General features: G+C 40.0%; 1 long non-coding RNA gene across 1 annotated transcript in view; it reads right to left on the bottom strand.

The window, feature by feature from the left end:
- Window positions 1-12,773: 12,773 nt before the first annotated feature.
- Window positions 12,774-16,370, bottom strand: part of LOC311241359 — a 29,116-nt gene continuing 25,519 nt past the window's right edge. Inside the window, exon 4 of the long non-coding RNA XR_014620530.1 lies at window positions 12,774-12,970. This is a non-coding gene — a long non-coding RNA (uncharacterized lncRNA). The remainder of the gene's footprint in view (window positions 12,971-16,370) is intronic.

Raw genomic sequence — 16,370 nt, 5'->3', positions numbered from 1 at the left:
ACTGTTGTCAGTCGCCAGACTCATAAAAAAGGGATGGCCTGTGCTGTGAACTGAAAAGAACTCAACAAAAAGAGCCTCTCCTCTCCACGCCACTCCCAGAGCGACCCTGGAAGAGGATCGCCATGGACCTCTGTGAGTACAAGCACAACAACTACCTAGTAATATCAGATTATTACTCTACAGATGAAGCTTTTAGTTTTCCTGGGCGCTTTGCCGCGACGTGAGCACGGTTATATCACGTCGTGGAAATGAATTAGGAACCCAGGCTGCTGTTCTATTTTATGCCGCCAGGAGGCGCAAAGTCATTAGACGGACGCTACAACGTCCTACACAGTATACTGTATAACGATCTGTATGTTTTGTTGTCTAAAATAAATACCATACCATGTCTAAAGCAATGTTGCTGAATAAAATAATTAACCAGTTAAAACCTGTCGAATGGAGCAGTCAATGTATATATTTTGTGTAGATAGCTAGGTGGGCTCTATTTATAATGATATATTTTGACTAGTACCGTGGTCTAGTGGTTTATCCCCATTCCTTTCAAGCCGACGCCCGGGGTTTGATTCCCAGGCCTTTCTAATATTTATATTTTTTTTTATTATTTATAAAATTAAATTGCCCGCAACGATGTGCATAATACAATAGTAATAATATATAATAAGAATCCAACCAATAGAGCGACATTGTGCAATAAACAAGTAAACAAAGTAGGGCATATCGGCATTTGTACATGAGTTATTCTGAGTCAACTTATTGTCTGTTGTTGCTACGCAACTTCACTTGACTTGAAAAGACTTGATACCTCCCCCCATGCCCAACGATTAAAAATTAACGTTATTAAATGTATATATATTAATTCATTTTGCGCGAATCCACACTTCATTTCCCAGACCCACTTTGTTTTGAAACAACCAATCACGTTGCGCGATAGCACGAGCGATCCACAGTCAGTAATAATGTTACAGCTGAGTTCACGGCGAAATGTGAGTTCAGCCTCCTCTGAACAAGCCCCCAGGAAGCTACAATGTGAGAGCAGAGTATTTAGCTTCATATGTTTAGTTTATTTTATTTATTTAGCACATTATTTAAAAAAACAGTGCTAGGAGGGAACGAAGCCCAAAGGGCATGTACAAAGTTCCACTCCCATCTCATTGTCCATAAACAATATGAACGAAATACATGTGTAGCAAGGTCTACACACTATAGCGAAAACATGGAAGATTGACACGAGTCAGTAACAAGAACAATTATTATTATTTTTTTTGATATACAGCAACCTAATTATATACTTCAGGCTAAGTTTTGCCAATAATATTACTCAGCTCAATGAGCTTAGTCCAGCTCAATACATACAATTGTTAAGGGGGTGCAGACCTGAGAAATACTTTCGTCTTGTTTACATCAGGGTCCCCCAACAATTAGCATTTCAATGGTGTGTGTGGGGGGTTGCCAATCCAATGTGACACCTTCACAGGCTAGTCTTTCTCTGCTCTGCATCCCCTTAAACATTTTGTGTGTATTGAGCCATACTGTATTATACCCATTCTGCAATCAGTTAAATAAAGTTTTCATTAATTCATTCTGTCCATCTGTCTCTCTCACTTGTTTAATCTTTCACTGCAACACTGGTTCTCTCGCAAAACCCCAAACGTTACAATGCCCGCTACGATTGTGCAATAAAACAATAGTTTCGTTTGAGTTTACTCAGTTTATTTGATCAGGGACAGTGCATATCAATCAACAGTTATACATTTATAAATGAATACAATTACAGAAGAAAAAACATTATTATCAAACCAGATTGGAGGAGTGTAAAGGGGATAGTAAGAGACTATGGAAAACATTGAATGAACCATTTGACATTGCAACTCATTTCAACAATTACTTTGTTTCCAAGGTAAACACAATTATAAATCAAATGTTGCCAATGAGTGGTAAGCTGTCAGACTCTGTAATTAAAAAACATATAATGTATGACAAGAAATGCCGATTTAAATTTAAATGCACAAGTCCAAATGATATTGAAAAGCTCCTCCTATCACTTAAACCAGACAAACCTTGCGGTGTTGATAATCGGAATGGAACACTGCTACAAATCTCTGCAAAATGTGTGGCTAAGCCACTATCACATATTTGATTTGTATGTTTTTTGTTTAATGCCCTTGTTTTTATGTTGAAACGTGTTGTGTGCCGTGTTGGTCAGGACTCCCTGGAAGAAGATATATTGTATCTCAATGGGACATTCCTGGATAAATAAAGGATATAAAAAAAAAATATAAAAGAAAATAGCTGACACTTTTATCCAAAGCGACTTACAAGTTCTGTTCGACAACTTGTAACTTCTCAGTTACAGTGGGTGACAATATTGTCACAAGGAAAGATGAAATTACCTACCTGGGTTCCATCCTAGAGGCTAATCTCTCCTGTGACAAAATTATTAAACAATTATTAAACACGTTACATACAAAACTGTCTCTTCTGTTATTCAAGTGTTCTGATGGGAATGGTGTATTGTACCACACATAAAAATAGGGAAAAACAATGTCCAGGCACGCACTCCAGGTTTTTCCAAATTTATTGGCAGCCTGAAATCATATCATGACGTTTCGGTGTGAAACGTTTGACCAATTACTTGACAAATGACCTGTCGACCAAGATGGCCACAAGAACAAGAAAATACAATAAAATGTAATATAACAAGCTGTACGCAATGTATATAAAGAAACAAGAGGAATTAAAATACAATTATATAGGATATAGTGTGTTTTGTCTCAAGTGCCATGCTTTCTCAAAATCCTGCAAAACTGAAGATGTCCTCCACAAAAAAACTCAACATTGTGATTGTGCAAAATACAATAAGTAAATACCCTAGAAGCAGTGGATATTGACACATTGAATGCATAACATAGGAAGGTTGTAGAAACATTAAGCCTTAGTCGCATCAATGTCAGCATCAGCATCTTGAATGGATTAAGCGACTTCTTCACAGGAAGGTGGGGACTAAGGTATGCATAGAGTGCTAACAAAATCTGGAATGTAGGTAGACCAGTGAAAAATAAAACCTTCTCATCTTTACCCACAAATGCACTTTGGTCATAGGTAGAGGACAACTGTTTCACATCAGAACGCAACTGAAGGTTTTCCGCTCTCAGATTTATAACTTCATTGGTCATAGAATAAATAAAATCACCAGTCATATCAGTTTGAGTACCTATACTGCACACATTATCACTTGCAGCAGAATCATCAGCAGCAGCTGGTATGTCCATAAGAAGCAAGGCATGGGCAGCATCCACCTTCAGTTTCTGCTGGGTACGATTCACACGCCGTTGGTATTGTGTTTCTTTAGGTGGTTGCAGAGAAGAAGGCTGTTGCTTTCCGGTCATATTTACAGATGGCACCCAATCTGGGTCATCTTTCTTGTACAGGTGACACTTTTTACCTGGAATACAATAATGAAAAATATAGCACACTTTAGACGCTACATTTTAGGAACATTTACAGAAACGGAGTCTTACACTGTAGTAGGTTATGAAATGAGATAAGAATCATATCCAGCCTCATACTATTCCACTGTAAAATGATAGTCGCTGTTATTAATATTTCACATAACGTTACCTGACGTAACGTTACCATAACGTAAACTGAGTCTTACACTACTACTGTAGTAGGTTATGAAATGAGATAAGAATCATATCCAGCCTCATACTATTCCACTGTAAAATGATAGTTGCTGTTATTAATATTTCACATAACGTTACCTGACGTAACGTTACCATAACGTAAACTGAGTCTTACACTACTACTGTAGTAGGTTATGAAATGAGATAAGAATCATATCCAGCCTCATACTATTCCACTGTAAAATGATAGTCGCTGTTATTAATATTTCACATAACGTTACCTGACAAGAAACACTTTGTTTTGACACTACATTTTAGGAACATTTACAGAAACGGAGTCTTACACTGTAGTAGGTTATGAAATGAGATAAGAATCATATCCAGCATCATACTATTCCACTGTAAAATGATAGTTGCTGTTATTAATATTTCACATAACGTTACCTGACGTAACGTTACCATAACGTAAACTGAGTCTTACACTACTACTGTAGTAGGTTATGAAATGAGATAAGAATCATATCCAGCCTCATACTATTCCACTGTAAAATGATAGTCGCTGTTATTAATATTTCACATAACGTTACCTGACAAGAAGCACTTTGTTTTGACACTACATTTTAGGAACATTTACAGAAACGGAGTCTTACACTGTAGTAGGTTATGAAATGAGATAAGAATCATATCCAGCCTCATACTATTCCACTGTAAAATGATAGTTGCTGTTATTAATATTTCACATAACGTTACCTGACAAGAAACACTTTGTTTTGACACTACATTTTAGGAACATTTACAGAAACGGAGTCTTACACTGTAGTAGGTTATGAAATGAGATAAGAATCATATCCAGCCTCATACTATTCCACTGTAAAATGATAGTTGCTGTTATTAATATTTCACATAACGTTACCTGACATAACGTTACCATAACGTAAACTGAGTCTTACACTACTACTGTAGTAGGTTATGAAATGAGATAACAATCATATCCAGCATCATACTATTCCACTGTAAAATGATAGTTGCTGTTATTAATATTTCACATAACGTTACCTGACGTAACGTTACCATAACGTAAACTGAGTCTTACACTACTACTGTAGTAGGTTATGAAATGAGATAACAATCATATCCAGCCAAGAATATATTTCACATTACCTGACAAGAAATGCGCAGAACAAACTCGAATGTTGACAAGAGTCTTGCCATGGAAATCCTGGTTCAGTTTGGCCAACCACAAACGTCTCCTTTCCTGAGACAATTGTTTGCCCTCTTCTCCTTGATTTGTGATGACAATTGGCAATCTGAAGAACTCCAAATGCTTTTCCCTATCCGACCTATTAGTACAGCCAAGAACACGGCAATAATTGACCATTTTGAGCAAAAATGAACTTGAAGAGTTGCTAGTTCGATGCAATCACGCGTTGTTTACATCCAAGTTTATCGCCAAGTAGGCCGACTTCCGGTTTGATGACGCACTCATGTACAAATGCCGATATGCCCTACTTTGTTTACTTGTTTATTGCACAATGTCGCTCTATTGGTTGGATTCTTATTATATATTATTACTATTGTATTATGCACATCGTTGCGGGCAATTTAATTTTATAAATAATAAAAAAAAATATAAATATTAGAAAGGGCTGGGAATCAAACCCCGGGCGTCGGCTTGAAAGGAATGGGGATAAACCACTAGACCACGGTACTAGACAAAATATATCATTATAAATAGAGCCCACCTGGCACCTCCACTGCTAATTCGACAGGTCTTAACGGTTTAATTATTTTATTCAGCAACATTGCGTACACAAACTTATTGTTACCAAGAAGCATTACACTAACGCTTTCTTTTGATGAAATGAATGGACAAGAGAGCCGTACGTCGGCCATCTAATGAAGTTAGATTTGACACATTTTAATATTATACACTTTGACTGCTGAATTGACACGTTTAACTTATTCATTCTTTAATTCAGCAACATTCATTCATGCAGTCTGTAGACATACTGTAGGACGTTGTAGCATCCTATGAATGAAGTCACCAGCTGTAATGGAATTGAATGGAACTCGAGCTTAGTCCAGCGCGGAGCTCCTCCAATGAATGAACAAAAGCCGGCGCGTCGGGCAGTTGTCACCAGCTGTATGAGAGCGCCCCCGCTGGTCATTGTTAACATTAACCTCGCAAAACGGCATCATAACGGCAGGCAAACAGCTGTTCCTGGACTTTTCCCAGCTGTATCTGTAGGTTCATCGAGATACTCCACCTGTCTTCCACAACCAGTACACAAGTCATTCAGAGGCTGAAGGCCGTGTTTGCGAGATTCGGAATTCCTGAGGAAGTGGTGAGCGACAATGGACCCCAGTTTGCAAGTATGGAGTTCAAGGAGCTGGCTAGGCAACTGGACTTCAAACACTACACGTCCAGCCCTCATCACCCGCAAGGCAACGGGCACACAGAGAGAGCCGTGCAGACGGCAAAGAAAATCCTCAAGCAAGATGACCCAGCTATGGCTCTACTGAGCTACAGGTCTACTCCGTGCTCCTCCACAGGCTACAGCCCAGCGGAGCTCTTGATGGGGAGGAAACTCAGAACCACCCTCCCCACTCTTGAGAAAAACCTCACCCCAAAATGGCCCAGCAAGGCAGCTGTGTGAGAGAAGGATCAGAAGGAAAAAGCTAAACAGGCTTTCTACTTCAACCGCCGCCATGGGGCCAGGGCCCTACCCGCCCTGCGACCAGGAGACGTTGTACTCTCCAAGCTGGACCATGACAAGAAGTGGTCCTTGCCAGCAGTGATATCCAGCGAGAGCAGCACCCCGAGATCCTTCGTCATCCAGACACAGCAAGGAACAGAGCTGCGGCGTAACCACCGCCACCTCCAACCGGTGCCTGCGATGCAGCCAACCCCAGCAATGCCTGGTGAGAGCGCAGGGACAGACTCCCACTCTGACAGACACACCTTGTTAGAGACTGTTCCTGCCAGTCAGAGTGTGGCTACAGCTACACCTACAACCCCGTTGTCTGGTCAAACGGTGACCCGATCGGGACGACTGAGTAAGCCAGTCAAGAGACTTGACCTGTAGATCGTCGGGTAAAATGGACTGTGCAGAGTTTTGGGTACAATGTTAAAAAAAAAAAGGAAACAAGAAAGGAATGTTGTATTGGATGTTGAAATGTTGGTTGGTGATTTAACTGTAATAATAACACTTGAAAGCTTAAACAGTTCATTGTTTTAGACAGAGACCAGAATGTGTGATGATGTCTCAGATTTAAGTTAAAAAGGTATGTTCAGCCTATAGTACTTCTCATTTGGAATGTTCCTATGATGTTAGAGATAACATGCTGAAAAGGGGAGATGTCATATACGGACGTATATAAGATATGCAGGGGTAGTTCTAAGGCATGCGCATTGATCTGGAGTTATATATTGTTACACGGAACGTGAAGGAGTCTGTCTGTTACTGCATACTGAAGTTGTCAATAAACGAGCTTGCACCAAGTCATAGCCTCCAGACGATCATTCTACACGTGACATGCAGTAAACTCCACCAATCTGGTACTCCCAAGTAAAGTAAAACAAACATTAAGAAGGATTTTATTCCACATGCTAGAATAAAGTGGGACCTTTCAGCTCGCTATAAGGTTTTCATTTGGATTTAAGATGTCCCACCACGGCCTAAAGGTCTACTCACATGGAGCAACATTAAACGTTATGCTTTAATCTCTTGCAGCAGGGAGCACCGCTAAGAGTAGAACCACCTCACCAAGAATAACTATTACCGTTGGCATTTATTCTGCATTATAATAAATGGTTAAACAAATGACGTGGGTGATTCGGTCTGACACTATTTGGTACGGTCTGGTTCCCACCTCCCTAAAACAAGCCAGAGTCACACCGCTCATAAAAACAACAACCATGAACCCCACCGTCATAGATAACTATCGTCCCGTCTCTCCCTCCTTCCTTTCTAAATCACTTGAACGTGCTGCTGTATCCAACCAACTCACTACTGATTATCTCTTACAGAATGACCTCCTAGACCCTAATCAGTCAGGCTTCAGGACTGGTCACTCCACAGAGACGGACCTCATAGCGGTCACAGAGTCTGTCTCACCAGGGTATTTTATTTGATTAGCTCTTATCTAATTCATTACTTCATTACCACTATTGTTATTTATTGTTGTTTTATTCCCATTTCAATTATTGTGTTGCATTTATTTTATATGACTTCTTCGTTAAGCACTTTGTATTTTAATCTTGATTTAATTTAAAAAACAACCTGCAAACATTTTCTTAATGTGTAAAATCCTGTTTTTATTTTGATTTACATTTGATTTGGGAAGCTCTTGTTATTTAACTGTATTGAAAGGTCCTTTATAAATACAGCAACATTTACTTTAGAGGGCATAATAATCATGATTAACCGGAATTTGATGTTAAACTATTGATTATCGTTACTGAGGTCTCAGACCTGAAATACTTCCAGAATGGCTTCTACTTCCCTTCCTAATGACACATTCAGTAAAGACCTATCCACCTGTTTACCTCTAATTCAAAAACTATCGAGTGAATATTTGTTCTATATACTTTGTTAACATTTAGTTCCTCATTAGGTCCAAGGCTCCGCTCAATAGGAGTTCACTCCACCTGGAATATGACCTCTCCTGGATATCTGTATACATCACTGGAATTGGGCTTCCCCCCAGATCTCAATATTGATCATTGAAAACAGGAAGAATGGCTTCTCATTTAACTGGCCACACAATTAGATATTAGTACCTGGCTCTACTTTTTCATATGTACATGCTTTCCGTTAGTATCCACACATTTAAACAAGGTTTCTGAAGCACAAGTTAGTGGTGGTGACTAGTGGTCTCCACTCCCAGAGCAGACAATATTGATGGTGACTCTTTGTGAACTGCAGTACATTTGATTCCTAAAGATTAAAAATGTTCTGTATTGTTTTAAACCAAGAAGTTTATTCCATTCAATCACATAATACAATATTTTCTATAGCAGTTGTGTCCTGCATGTCTTTCCATCTAAGTGGAACTACCAGATTAGTACCTATACGACAATGCACAATGACGAGAATAAAATGAATACACATTACACATTTATATTTACCGTTTAATGTCTTCACTATGAACAGAATGTGAAAAATTAAGAGATATATCTTGAATGCATGAACACGTTACTTCAGAGTTACTGAGAGGATTATGTGCTCCAATATATTCCACTCAGCACTATCAATCTATATATGCAGACATCATTGTAAAAACATCACATATAAACACAACACTGCCTTCATGGCACAATCTTGATGTAACTAAGATTCTCTGAAAATAAAAGATAATTTCCATGCATGGATTACTAGATTTCAACCACAATACAATACGTTCTCTTTCCTGGTTGTTAACCAAGATGAAAATAGTGGAGCTAAAGCCTGGTCTGGTTCAACAAAGGAAATAAATGATGAAATAACAGACTGGCTGCTGGTGGTGTAGGGTTGATTGAGTACATTAAATTAAATAAAATTAAATCAAATGTCCTACAGTTAAACAGCTCAAAAACAGAAGCCATCCTCATTGGTACCCCCCACAAGATTCAATCTCCCCCATCTCCTTCTCAGGACATGACCTTCCCCTCTAGTCATATTCTTATTTTACCCTACACTGTATTTGTTTTTTTAATAGCATTAGCGTTTTAAGGGAGCCTACTTGTAGAGCCTACTGTCCTGACTGTGACTATAGACCCTACTGTTGTGGTTGTTGTGCCAGGCAGGGAGGCTGTGTGCTGGAGAGCGTGAATGCAAGTCTTGTGGCTAGCTTCTGATTGATGGCGAGCTAGCACCCTTTTCCCATTACTTTGAACCATGAACTAAAAGGCTTGTTATCATACAAACAAGGGACTAAACACGTTTTGCAATTATGCCACAACAATGTGGAACGCCCTACCCACAGGCGTAAAACATTTTTTAATCCTCAGTGTTTCCCACAGGATTTAGTGAGACTGTGGTGGTGGGTGAATCTCGGGCCCTCTAGGGGGGCATCCAAGTTTTAAATGTTAAATGCATCAATCTGGTGCACTTTGAGAGCAAAATTAAGAGGCTAGATCTATGATGAACGTTGTGCTCAAAACACAAAATCGACTAGAGACTAGAGGATACATTTGAGCCATCAAAGAAATTAAGTAAAAGTGGTTACCTGTGTTGAACTAGTTAATTTTTTAGAAAATAAAAAATAGACTAGATTACTATTACGACTACTACCACTGCCAATACTACTGATACATCCCTATTGGTAAACTTTATATACATTTTTTTTCTTTTTTTTTAATATAAATACAAATATTATATAAATATAATCTAATTGACGGAAATCCGTCTCAAGACGGAACGCTTTAATGCCTGCCCACATCAAACACATTTGCAAAACCTCCTTTTTCCACCTCAGGAACATTTCAAAAACCCGTTCCACACTCACCCTCCCAGATGCTGATAAAACTGGTCCACGCCTTTGTCTCCTCCAGGCTGGATTACTGTAACACACTTCTCATCGGGGTTCTAGCAAGAGTCTCCAGAGGCTCCAATACATCCAGAACAGCGCTGCTAGGGTCCTGATGAGAGTGCGTAAACACGACCACATCACAGCCATCCTCCTCTCACTTCACTGGCTCCGCATCACCACCCGGACTGAATACAAAATAATATCCCTTCTGACCCATCAATGCATCCACGGAAACGCCCCCCCCCCCCCCCCCCCCCCCTACCTCAAAGATCTCCTCACCCCAGAACCCTCCACCTGTAACCTTCGCTCCGCCAACACAAACCGCCTCCTTCCCCCCAGGACCAAGCTCCGCACCCTGGGGGCGACCGGGCCTTCTGCCCGCCTGCTCCTCGCCTGTGGAACGCCCTCCCTGACCACCTCAGACCACTGCTTCCTTTAAAAGAGGACTTAAAACATACCTCTTCACCAAAGCCTTCCCTTAGTTTTAACCTTTTTATACTTGCCTTGTGTGTTTTATCCCTTTTTTATGCTTTATGTCTTGTTTCTTTAATTGCCTAATGTTTTTAAAGTCTGTTTTTAGTCTGTTTTTACTCTGTAGCACTCTGAGACTTGGTTTCCAGATATAGAGTGCATTATAAATCAAATGTATTATTATTATTATTATTATTATTATTATTATTATTATTATTATTATTATTATTAATCGGAGGGGCTGTATGTGCAAACGCAGAGTTTACCCTCCCAGCACCCAAGTAATAAAACTGCATAATGCCAAACTGAGCCCATGTCGGGACACAAGCAGATCAATGTTGGCAGAATTCACACAGCGAGTGAGTGGACGTATTGATTAACTAACCATGTTCCAAACACAACAATGTTGCCGATAGTTAAATTAAAGTTTCGCTTAAAGTTTAGTCTCATCAAGATTTGAGTGAGTTTGCAAGATGCGCCCAATATGTTCTAAACAGTGTGGAGGCGAGCGCCGAGAACGGGACTGCAGCAAAGTCGTACAGTTTCACGATTTGCACTGTTGGTAGCTTATTTTACACTGTATTGAATACAATTGATCCAAATTCATTTTCACCTTTATTTGAACTAGAAAAAAGTTCAGATTGCCCTCATCCAATCAATATTTAAATGATGATCTTCATACACAGGAGGAGATATTGTCTCTTTCTGCGTCCTGCCCTGCTCTACCTAGGAGCCACCCCTCCTAAACCACATGTAGTATTTCCTAGTGAGTAGTGTTGCAAAGCTTACAGATGTCAAAGAATAGTTGGGAGGGACACAATCTTTCAAAACTAAAAATGCATTGTTGCATCTATATTTAGCACGTATTTGATAGAATCTTTTAATTTAATTTTTTATTATCCTCTTTTTCTCCGCCTGTTTTTCTGTGCTTTCCCCCCCAATTTAGTCGTTATGCTAATCCCCCCCCTCCCCTACCTGGTCATTGTGCGCATGTTCCCCCAATTGGCGGTACAAGGGAACCCTGAAGTCCACCGCATGAAGCTCTTCTCACACTGGTCACAGTTATACGGCTTCTCTCCTGTATGAATGCGCTGGTGTGTCTTTAAGCTATCAGAGGTACTGAAGCTCTTCTCACACTGGTCACAGTAGTAAGGCTTCTCTCCTGTATGAATGTGCTGGTGTGTCTTTAAGTGTTCAAAGGTACTGAAGCTCTTCTCACACTGGTCACAGTAGTAGGGCTTCTCTCCTGTATGAATGCGCTGGTGTCTCTTTAAGTTGGCATATCTACTTTAAGTTGGCTTCTCTCCTGTATGAATGCGCTGATGTGTCTTTAAGCCTCCAGAATGACTGAAGCTCTTCTCACACTGGTCACAGTTATAGGGCTTCTCTCCTGTATGAATGCGCTGATGTGTCTTCAAGTTGGCATATGTACTGAAACTCTTCTCACACTGGTCACAGTTATAAGGCTTCTCTCCTGTATGAATGCGCTGATGTGTCTTTAAGTTGGCATATGTACTGAAGCTCTTCTCACACTGGTCACAGTTATAAGGCTTCTCTCCTGTATGAATGCGCTGATGTGTCTTCAAGTTGGCATATGTACTGAAGCTCTTCTCACACTGGTCACAGTTATAGGGCTTCTCTCCTGTATGAATGCGCTGATGTGTCTTTAAGTCTCCATTTTGACTGAAGCTCTTCTCACACTGGTCACAGTTATAGGGCTTCTCTCCTGTATGAATGCGCTGATGTGTCTTTAAGTCTCCAGAATGACTGAAGCTCTTCTCACACTGGTCACAGTTATAGGGCTTCTCTCCTGTATGAATGCGCTGGTGTCCTTTTAAGCCTCCAGAGGTACTGAAGCGTGTTCCACATTGGTCACAGTAGTAAGGCTTCTCTCCTGTATGAATGCGCTGGTGACTCTTTAAGTTGGCATACTGACTGAAGCTCTTCTCACACTGGTCACAGTTATAGGGCTTCTCTCCTGTATGAATGCGCTGGTGTCCTTTTAAGCCTCCAGAGGTACTGAAGCGTGATCCACACTGGTCACAGTTATAGGGCTTCTCTCCTGTATGAATGCGCTGATGTTTCTTCAAGTTGGCATATGTACTGAAACTCTTCTGACACTGGTCACAGTTATAAGGCTTCTCTCCTGTATGAATGCGCTGATGTGTCTTTAAGTCTCCATTTTGACTGAAGCTCTTCTCACACTGGTCACAGTTATAGGGCTTCTCTTCTGTATGAATGTGCTGATGTGTCTTTAAGCCTCCAGAGGTACTGAAGCGTGTTCCACATTGGTCACAGCAGTGAGGCCTTGACTCGTTCATATCTCTGCTTGTTGTTGGGGAGCAATGCAGCAATTGTACCTGGAGAGGAGAGAAGTACACCAATGAAGAGTTCAGATCTTGTGTGTTTTGCATTTGTTCAGTTTGTATTTCTCAAGTTCTAAAAAAAATGTTATCCTCCAAATGCAGTTGTTGATGTGATTTAAAAGTGAATCTGCTCCAAGAAAATTGACCAACATTAATAAAATACTGAGATAAAACCCAACAAGCCTGCAATATGACATTGTGGTTGTATCTGTACTTGTAACAATATCAATGTTGTTCCTAGTTTGTGTTGTTCTGGGGAGCAATTCAGAGTACACAGACCACTAGTAAAGACAATTCAGTCTGAAGTGATATATTCAATGGAATGGATATTATATTAGCAATATCAATTACATGTCAATTACTCCATGTATCGTTTAGCCAAAGAGTAGCCTATTGATCATTTGTTTGTAATATGTTTATCAGATCAAGATCATGAATTAATTTATGATAACTTTTTGCCTGTTTCTTTCAACAGTCTTATAGTATCCAGCATAGTGCCACCCTATAACCTTATAGTATCCAGCATAGTGCCACCCTATAACCTTATAGTATCCAGCATAGTGCCACCCTATAACCTTATAGTAGCCAGCATAGTGCCACCCTATAACCTTATAGTATCCAGCATAGTGCCACCCTATAACCTTATAGTATCCAGCATAGTGCCACCCTATAACCTTATAGTATCCAACATAGTGCCACCCTATAACCTTATAGTATCCAGCATAGTGCCACCCTATAACCTTATAGTATCCAGCATAGTGCCACCCTATAACCTTATAGTATCCAGCATAGTGCCACCCTATAACCTTATAGTATCCAGCATAGTGCCACCCTATAACCTTATAGTATCCAGCATAGTGCCACCCTATAACCTTATAGTATCCAGCATAGTGCCACCCTATAACCTTATAGTATCCAGCATAGTGCCACCCTATAACCTTATAGTATCCAGCATAGTGCCACGCTATGTAAGGGATAGGCTATACATTATCCCGCTTATTACATGGCTAACTTACTAACAATATACCTAATTCATTTTACACCATCGACAAGACGAGATCAAATGCAGACGCAGTTGTTCTGTGGCTCCGCTGTCAGCCCAAATAAAGTTATTATTATTATCGCCGGCAGCCGTGATTGCACTGATGCAGTGTGTGTCAGTGGGCTTGATTGCTCCAGCTGCGAACAGCGGCCATTATTGCTCGGTTGCCCCTGACAGCGGTCCGTTATCGAAAAATAACGGACCGCTGCTATGGGCAACCGAGCGCTATTGACCAATCACAATCAAGCATTTCGGCGAATGTTAAAACGCCATGTAATAAAACCTTATTATCCAGCATAGTGCCACTCTATAACCTTTCAGTCTGCCCAGTGTTGCACCCAATGCAGAAGTGAAGAATCAAACACAGGGGGCGCTGTTGCTCTCGTTCACATTTGTGTAATGAATGAAACAATAATACAAATAATACCAATATCAAACACAAATAAAAATCTTTTCAGTCATAATCTACAATTATGAACAAAGCGGGGCTCGCAACTCACTTTTGATGCTCCAAAGGGGTTTAATTGTGACAAAGATAGCAGATACAACGTTTCCACCCTTCCGGTCTTTTTCAAGTGCCGGAACGGTCGAAACGTTGTATCTGCTATCTTTGTCACAATTAAACACCTTTGGAGCATCAAAAGTGAGTTGCGAGCCCCGCTTTGTTCATGTACTACTGTTTTTACAGTTTGGCTCAGCACCAAGGAACGGAGGATGTGCGTTATTTATTTTTCTGAAGGATCTATAATTATCACATATAAATAAAGTCAATGTCACGGTCACATAACATTCTCTCTCTATATATATATAGCCTTTTTCCCCCACAGTAGTATTCACCAAATAATCAAATATATAACATTGCCCTTTAACCAATTTATTTATATCCATAGGACAAGGGCTGGACTGGGACAAAAATAATCGGCCCTGGCATTTTTTGGCCCAGACCGGCCCACCACAATCGGTCAGACACCACCCACCAGTACACCATCCTTGCGGTCCCCTTAACCCTTGTGCCTTGTTAGGTAACTGACAGAGTTGTCACGTTAGTGCATGAAAAGATTGCATCACGTTCACGGTCATAAAAAACTTAATTTGTAATATTTCGTTCCAATTCTTTTTTCATGAATACCACTATGAACCTAACTCAACATATCTATCAAAGATTCCAAATATTTCCGTTTGTATGGTTATGGTTAGGGTTGGGGTTGGGATTAGGGTTGGGGTTAGGGTTAGGGTTAGGGTTGGGGTTGGGATTAGGGTTAGGTTAGGGGACTGTTGAGCAGATGTTGGGGTGGGCACGGGGATGAGATTTTACCTTCTCCTAATCTTTCTGTCTGGGTAACCCTAACCCTAACCCCCTAATGGCAAGAAATAAACCACTATGGATGGTTTGAAAGCTAATATTGTTAACTTTTGTGTTAGAGGGTTTCAAAATCTAATCTTTTCAAATTCTGTGAATATATGGAAAATAAGCAAACGGACACAATTTCATGACATAATAATCAACACAGCCATTGTTGTACACAGAAACACAAAGAAATATAGGCAAAAAACACAAAATAGTCGCTAAGGGGGCAGAAGAGTTAAATATACGTACATACTGTACTATTCCCCCAACCCACTACAAAGCTGGGTAGTAAGTAGGGATGCACCGAATGGGAAATTCTTGGCCGAAACCGAATACCAAAAATAGGAAACAGTTGGCCGAAAACCGAATGGCAGAATATGATTAATATAATTATAAATATATATAATGTATTTATTTTTTACCAATGTTGTTCAGCTACCTGATTATGGCAAAATACATGATTATGGCAAAACTTAACTTAAATAATATTAAAAATCACTATTATGGGGTCCATAAAACATTTATTCAGCACTTTTTTTTTAAGATTTATTTTTTAGCGTTTATCGCTTTTTGCTACTGGGCAGTCCAGTAGAGAGAGAGAGAGAGAGAGAGAGAGAGAGAGGAGGAACGGGAGACAGAGTGGGGGGAAGACATTCAGCAAATAACGACGGGTCCGGGAATCGAACCCGGGTCGGCCGTGCCGCGACTCAGCGCGTTATGTGGTTCGCCACTGGGGCACCCTTATTCAGCACTTTTTAATGCATACATTCATTCCAGACTGACTGCTGAAAGATTGTACAATTTAAACATTTTCTCTTTGCATACAGCAAAATGTGCATTAAAGTCAAGTGCATTTTCTTTTCTGTAGGATAACTACAACAAAGTGCATTCAGAACAAAGACAAGGTGCTTTAAAACTGCATAAAGATCTAGGCCAGTAGATAATATATAGAAAATAATATCTCCTTTCAAGTCTTACTGGACAAAATTAGGTTTGAGTTTCGA

Source organism: Notolepis coatsorum (genome assembly GCF_963971535.1).
Source record: "Notolepis coatsorum genome assembly, chromosome: 15".
NCBI lineage: Eukaryota > Metazoa > Chordata > Actinopteri > Aulopiformes > Paralepididae > Notolepis > Notolepis coatsorum.
The sequence above is the reverse complement of the archived record's forward strand: the minus strand, read 5'-3'. Positions and strand labels throughout refer to the sequence as shown.